A 7,127-nucleotide genomic window follows, 5' to 3' on the forward strand; every position below is an offset into this window, starting at 1 on the left:
TTTTGAGGTTGCAAATACATTTTAGTGAGGAGGCACAGTCACAAATACAAAATCAGTGAAAAGTGAGGATCTTTTCTTTTATTCATTCGTTTGTTTAGTGTCTATCTCCTCCACTTAATTTCCGAGGACAGGGCTCTTCCTGTACCCACGTCCACCGTCTTTCCCCGGTTCTTAGCAGAACTGGCTTGGACCTCAGACATCGTTGAGCTTCTGATGAACCAACCACCTACCTCTTGTTAACGTAAAAACCATTGAAACCTATAAAGAATTTTGTGAGTTTATTTGAGACAAACTGTCGACATATGCCGGGAAGCAGAACCTCAATGAATTGAGATAATGCTCCGGAGAATGGCGGGGGTCACATTTGTATTTATACATTGCAATCAAAGGAGGGACATAGGTGAGTCACATGAAATTCAATTAACATGATAGTGAAGGAATTTGTCGTCTCTGTCCTTGGGCCCAGCACATTTGGTTGTGCCCCAGGGGCTCCAGAAAAAAAGGGAAGTTACAAGTTACCCAGACATTTCAAGGGTATGTTATCATAGATGCAAAAAGACAGATAGGCTCAGTTAAGGTAAAGGTTGACCTTGTCAGTGAAGATACTGGCCTAGGACGTAACTGCCCACCATAACTGCTTTAGTTAAAGTTTAATTTCAGACCATCCTTTGTGGTTACTTTAGGTCTCTGAGTCGGCAAGACTGCTATGCAGGCTTCCCCTGAGCTTGTCAGGTCAGCATGTGGCCCCTTTCGTCCACACTCTGGAATTTCAGTTTTGCAAAATTTATTAACAATCCTTATTACTTAGGTTATCATTAGCTACATAATCAGTTAAGGCCAAAATAAAACATCTTTTCAGGACTGACTTTCCCTAACCAAACTCGCAAAAGACTGACAGAGAAATGAAAAGTCCATTTTTTCATGGGCATTAGAATTGTCTAGTGACCCAAGTAATTGTGTATACTCTCCTACTTACTATCAGTTGAGTTATAATTTAGAAGTTTGCTTGGTGCTCTGCCATTAAAGAAGAGGCGAGGGCTAAGGGCTATTTTTTGCATTCCCGTGACAGTTTCACACGCCCCTATTTCCATACCTAATTGGTTCCTGAAAATGTGACTAATGCCAAAAGCACAAAAGTCAAACAACACATTGATTCTGTCAGCAGGGCACATCTGTTCCTAGGGAATAAGGAATGGTATAACATTTCCAATTACAACTGCCTTTGTGGACATAATCTTCGATGATATATTTCCTGCCTTTCCTACTATATCTTCAATTTGATTATTTTCCTTCGCTAATCAAAAAAACAGGCTTAAGAACATCAAGTGGAGGCTAGAGATGCATCTCTTTCAACAAATCTAATGATTTCTTTTTATGTCCATTAAAGTTGATACACATACTTCCTTTGTTGAGATACAATTCGCCCATTTAAAGTGTATAGTGTTCTTAGTATATTCACAAGGTTGTACAACCATCACCACTTCCTAATTCTAGAACATTTTTGTTGCCCCCAAAAAGAAACCCTACCCATTAGCAGTCACTCCCTACCCCAAACTACACACTACCACCACCCCGCCCCCAGGCCCTCAGCCGCTGGTAATTGCTAATCTGTTCTCTATGGAGTTGCCTTTTCTGGACATTTCACATAAATGGAATCACAATATGTGATCTTTGGGTCTGGTTTTCACTTAGCATATTTTCTAGGTTCATCCATATTGTTGCGTATATCAGTACTTCGTTCCTTTCCATTGAAGAACACTCTTCCATTGTCTAAATAGACCACATTTTGTTTATCCAGTTATCATTTGATGGATATTTGGGTTATTTCCATCTTTTGGCTATTATGCATAATGCTACTACTATGAACATTCATGTACAAGTTTTTGTGTGGATGTATGTCTTCATTTCTCTTGGATAGACACCTAAGAGTGGAATTGCTAGGTCATATGACAACTCTTACGTTTCACATTTTGAGAAACTGCTAAACTGTTTTTTCCAAAGTGGCTACGCCATTTTTGCATTCCTACTAGCGCAATGCTGGTTTCATTTCTTTCCTATATATCCTCACCAGTACTTGCTATTCTCTATCTGACTGATTATAGCTAGCCTAATAGGTATGATGTAATTTCTCATTGTGGTTTTGATTATATTTCCCTAATGACTAGTGATGTTGAGTATCTTTTCATGTGCATATTAGCCATTTGTATATCTTCTTTGGAGAAGTATCCATCATACCCTTTACCCACTTTTTTAATTGGCTAATTTTTTTATTGTTGAATTATAAGGGTTTATTATGTATTCTGAATACAAGTCCTTTGTCAGATATGATTTGCAAACATTTTCTTCATTCTGTGGTTTCACATTCTTGATATACACATACTTCTGATCACTCCTATTGGTACTGTCATTATTTTTTCATTCATACAACTTTATAAGATGCAATAAAGCAATCAATTACCCTTCCCGATCTTTGCTGTGCAGATGGATATGGAGATTGCCTATGTGGAAACGGAACAATTGGCAGGACTACCCTCCCATCTTGCAATATGATGTCTTCTTCCATAACATGCAGAAACCTGAACTTGGGTACAATGGCAAGTGTTGGGCGTCAGCATGTGATGGATGAAATAACTCCTATTTATTAAACATTCACTGTGTGCAAGACACTGTGCTAAGTGCTTTCCAAGATCACACTTGATCCTCACAATAGCCCTTTGAGAGAAGTACTATTATCATCCCATTTTGCAGATAGAGAAAACTGAGGCTCGCATAGTTTTAAAAAGTTGTTGCTGGTCCCACAGATAGGAAAGTGGCAGAGCTTGGATTCAAACCAAGTGCTTCTGGGTCCCGAGCCTTTGCTCTTACCCACAACGCCAATAACTACCAGGTCCATCCAGTGCCAGGCTGCAGCCCAAGGCCAGAGGAAGCCTTCAGAGCTCCTCTGTGGGAGGAGGAAAACAAGGACAGCGTGGCCCTTTTCATAAAACTAAATTGATTCCATTTAAGTGACTGTCTTTTGTTCTGAGATCCTCCCTACTTTTTTGGCATTCCATATTTCCTACTTAATAACAGTGCCAAAAGATGGGTTTCTTATTATTCTTATAAAGGAAACATGGGCATGTAGTAAAATATCCAAACAGGAAAAAGGTTATAAAATTCCTACCTTTCTTGTGCAGTCCCCACCATAGACATAACCACAATTACTAGTTTCTTAATATGTGTGTGTATGTATGTGTGCATAAAATTTTTAAGAAATACAAATGGAATTTACACTCTACAATACTGCTTTCTATCTTTTTTTTAATCTTAGTAAATACCTTGGTATAATTGGGTATATTTAAGTTAATTACTGAAAAAAAAAATGTTTTGAGTCCCTACTCAGCTAGCTACAGAATTGGAGAACTAGTGTTTATGCACTGGGCTACAGCAATAAACAAGACAGACATGGCCCCTGCCTTCAGGGGGCTTAGATTGTAATGGGAGGGATATCACACAACAACAACAAGGATAAAATAATATAATTGCATATTATGATGATTGCTCATAAAAAGACATTTAAGATAGGGAGGGGCAGGGGTGGGGGCAACCCTGTGGGGAAGAGGCATTTAAGTGAAGACTTAAAGGATGGAGCCAGCCATAGGAGGAGCATTCCAGGCTGAAGGAACTACAAATGCAAAGACCTCCAGGTAGGAAAGAACTTGGCTTGAGGAAACTCAGGAAGAATAAGAGGCAAAGAGATAGCAGCAGCACTGTCAGAACGCACTGGGGAGTTGGTGAGGGGCTTTGAGCAGGGGGTGGCATGGTTTGCTTTGGGGAGATGCTCCCTAGAGAATTAGTGGGTTAGGGACTGGCTCGGAGGCCAGTTGGAGCACTTCAGGCACATGATGCTGGTGGCCTGGTCTGGCTGCTGGCCATAGGAAATGAAGCAAACAGGACAGATGCTAAGTATTTATTGGAAGTAAAAGAAAATGTTTCAATGATGGGTCAGCTTGGAGCAGGGGAGAGGAAGGGAGAATCGAGGGTGGTACAGGTTGTATAGTTTATGGATTCAGTTGTCAGAGAAGATTTTAACTTGTTCGTCTTGGTCAGCAATACCTCTAGAGTACTCCAAGCAAAGAGCTGAATGTTGCTATCTGGAGCATAGAGGAGAGGTCTCAGCTACAACTGTATTGAGGAGTTATAGACCTGCAATTTTAAATATGGGGGCAGGGGGGTTGGCAGGTTTGGGTATGGAAAAGAATGTTACAGTTACTGACTCAAGATGCCCATTTTAAAACCTAGCTTTTCTTAAAGGCTTTAAGTTCAAAATATAAATTTTTTTTTATTGCTTAAAGTATTACAAAGGGTATTACATATGTGTCCATTTTATCCCCCCGCCCTAGACTGTCCCCCTAGCCTCCCCTATCCCCCAGTGTCTTATGTCCATTGGTTATGCTTATATGCATGCATACAAGTCCTTTAGTTGATCTCTTACGCCCCTACCTCCTGCCCCACAACCCTCCCCGGCCTTCCCGCTGCAGTTTGACAATCTGTTTGAGGCAGCTCTGCCTCTGTATCTATTATTGTTCAAAAGTTTATAATGGTCTCTATTGTCCATGAATGAGTGAGATCATGTGGTATTTTTCAAAATATAAATCTTATTATTTCATAAATCTAGTAACTTTTCATATCAAAATAAGAACAATTACCTCTACTTGTTTTTGATCACTGTTAATTCTTAAGTTTAGTAGATTCAGTCCTCTTTAAACATTTAAGACTTACGGCTTTAATTACTCAAATTTCCTTAGACATTCAGACTACAGTTACAAATTTAATGGACCTGATTTTCTAAAAACACTTTAAATGCCTAACAGGGCAGATTTACAAATCTAAAAAGCAACATCTTTTCTAAGCACTTAGCAACTGTTGTAAATTAATGACCTAGATTTATAAATGTAGCAAATCAGATTCTCTTGGCCATTTCAATAATTAAATCCAACACAAAGGAGAACAAGAGTCACAGAAGCTTCTCTCCTGTATTCACTTCTTCTTTATCTGAATATTTATATTTCCTTTCTGGAATTACAGATTTACTCCACCAGTAAAGGGATCTGATATTTTTTCCAAATATTGCTATTTGGAACCAATCTGCCTCATAACGTGGGGAAAGCTTTTGATTAAAACATTCCTTGAGGACTTCAAAAGTGCACATAAAGGATACTTTAAAAGCCTGTGTCCCTGCCCCCCCAGAATATAGAGAGGCTAGGGGTATCAGTCGGGTCCAGCTAGGACAGTGGTTCTCAACCTTCCTAATGCTGAGACCCTTTAATACAGTTCCTCATGTTGTGGTGACCCCCAATTTCATTGTTACAAATTGAACATAATTAAAGCATAGTGATTAATTACAAAAACAATATGTAATTATATATGTGTTTTCCGATGGTCTTAGGTGACCCCTGTGAAAGGGTCGTTTGACCCCCAAAGGGGTCGCAACCCACAGGTTGAGAACCGCTGAGCTAGGAGAAATCACACAATAATTTGGACAAGCAAAGGGTGATATAAAGATGTACTAACTATAACAGGGGACTGTCGAAAACGAGCCATTGCAGAGGAAGAAGTAAAGAGAACTCTAAAGAATACAGGCGTACCCCTGACCGGTTTGGCTGAGTGGATGGAGCGCCAGCCTGCAGACTGAAGAGTCCCAGGTTCAATTCTGGTCAAGGGCATGTACCTTGGTTGTGGGCACCTCCCCAGTGGGGGGGGGGGGGGGTGTCAGGAGGCAGCTGATCGATGTTTCTCTCTCATCGATGTTTCTAACTCTCTATCCCTCTCCCTTCCTCTCTGTAAAAAAATCAATAAAATATTTTTTTTTTAAAAAAGAATACAGGCATAGCAGGTATAAGGAGAAGCCAGTACCTCAAGGCTCAGATAGAGCCCCTGAGGAAAAGGGCCCCTGTCCCTTCCCCAACCTGCCCCAGGAGTGTTGCCAGGGGAAGCTGGGGCTGAAGAAGCTGCAGGGAGTGCAGTAGCCTGGCACTGGATAGAAACGCTGTTTGAAAAAATATCTAAGTGCAAAATGTATGTAGAAAATGTAGAGTTCTTACTCACACCAATCAACTTTGGAACCAACATCACACACCAACTTGTAGAGATACCCAGCTGTTTTCTGTGTATATGTCTGAGCTCCCCTGCTAAAAAATATTCTCTTTTAAGACAAGAAGTATGCTTCACCCTCCTCCTGTGGCCAACCTGAAATGAGTATACACAATATGGCCAATAATTTACTTTTGAATAGATGAACTCTGAGGGAGGAATGCTATTAAACTGTGCCTTTTTTTCCATTCATTTTTTTAACCTTTTTTCCCCTACTATAAAAGCAACACATATTTGTTGGGGGAAATGCAAAGCTAGAACAAAAGTAGAAAAATATTAACCATACTTCTGTTACCCAGAAATAAACACTATTAGTACTTTGGTGTATTTCTTACATACAAATAGGTTTTTTTTCTTATTATTTTTTAAAACATAGATGTACATATATTATATCTCATATCCAACTTTATATCCTGCATTTTTAACAACATAAAGCATTTCTCCGAGTCATCAACTCTTTGTTGGAGTCATGGCTGAAGTATTATATATGGAAAATGTTTACACTGATGTTGAAACTACCTTGAATGTTGCAAATATAAATGCAAAATATATCTCATTCTGAAGATGTTACATAGTTTACTGAACCACTTCCCTTGTGGAAGTTTTAGGGTACTTTTCCTATTATAGATAATCCCATAATGAATATTACTGTTTAAATTTTTCTCTGGTAGGCCAATTTCCTAAAATGTCCCACATGTGACATCACTGCTAGAAGGTACAAACACATTTAAGGCCACTGAGGAACATTTAAGATCACAGGGCATCTACTGCTAAACATGGAAACTAGCAGCTTTCCATTTTTTCAACAGGATAGAGCCAGAAGCCTGTCCAAGGCCACCTGCTACTACCAAAATAGGTACCCAGGCTCCCTTAACACTCTCTGACCCCTCCACCTCTCTTCCAAGAAAACGCTACTCAGCCCTAAATGATTGCTCGACCTCATGACCCTGGCTAGTCATTTGGGGCCTCCCGCCCTCACTTGTCCCCAAGCTGCC

The sequence above is a fragment of the Myotis daubentonii genome, chromosome 5 (genome assembly GCF_963259705.1).
Source record: "Myotis daubentonii chromosome 5, mMyoDau2.1, whole genome shotgun sequence".
NCBI classification, from domain to species: domain Eukaryota; kingdom Metazoa; phylum Chordata; class Mammalia; order Chiroptera; family Vespertilionidae; genus Myotis; species Myotis daubentonii.